Below are 1,044 nucleotides of genomic sequence, written 5' to 3'. Positions count from 1 at the left end.
CCCCAGTCCCCTCTGCCTCCCTTAGTCTCCCCCTTTGCTGTGCCGTGGCTGCGTAGCTCCGTGGCAGCGCAGTGCGTGCAGGTGGGCTTGCCTCAGAGCCGTGGCGCTGGCCCCCCTGGACATGGCAACTCTTCACAAGCTGGGACCTGGAGGCAGGAGCTCCTGAAGTGTGCTGCGTGGAAGTCCAGGTGGCGGCATATCAAGCTGTCATATGCTGGGCTATTCCCTTCAACCGCAGCCACTTCTGCAGCTGTAGGACAAAACCAGCTCCTAACCCAGCTGCATCTTTTTAATGCCAGGCAGGAGCTGAGAAGCTGCACATTGTGCCAATGTGGAAACTTAGTGGCCAAAAAACCTTACTCTTTCACAATGGGATCCTCAGAGATGGGTCTTCGTGTTCTCTGCCATGTGCTTGGAGACTTCAAGGTGGCTGCTTTCTTTCCCTGTGCTCTGACTTGAAGACTTGATTTGAATGAGAAGACCTTCGACAAGGCTTGGCTGAGGCTCCTAGTAGCCTCCATTTACCTGAGCACCACTCCGTGCATCACCCAGGCTCCAACAGCCCCGGGAAGGTAAGAGGGTCCCGAGGGCAATAGCTCCTGGAAGGACACAAGCGATGATCCTGAGCACGCCTGTATGGGTGCCAGAAAACCACAGCCAGCTCCAGGACACCCTGGAGTGGGGACACCCATAATGTGAGCAGGACCAACCCCGTCCAGGCTGCTGGGTGCCGGAGGGCTGAGCACCCTGGGCCACCAACAGCCCCGGGAAGGTAAGAGGGTCCCGAGGGCAATAGCTCCTGGAAGGACACAAGCGATGATCCTGAGCACGCCTGTATGGGTGCCAGAAAACCACAGCCAGCTCCAGGACACCCTGGAGTGGGGACACCCATAATGTGAGCAGGACCAACCCCGTCCAGGCTGCTGGGTGCCGGAGGGCTGAGCACCCTGGGCCACACTGCAGGAGAGGGCAACCACAGCCAGCTCCTGCCCTGCCCCGCACTTGGGGCTGGCAGCTGCCAGCATCGGTGAGCTGGGGGGTGCT

The sequence above is a fragment of the Apaloderma vittatum genome, unplaced genomic scaffold (assembly GCF_000703405.1).
Source record: "Apaloderma vittatum isolate BGI_N311 unplaced genomic scaffold, ASM70340v1 scaffold12295, whole genome shotgun sequence".
Taxonomy (NCBI): Eukaryota; Metazoa; Chordata; class Aves; order Trogoniformes; family Trogonidae; genus Apaloderma; species Apaloderma vittatum.
This window is presented reverse-complemented; position numbering follows the sequence as displayed.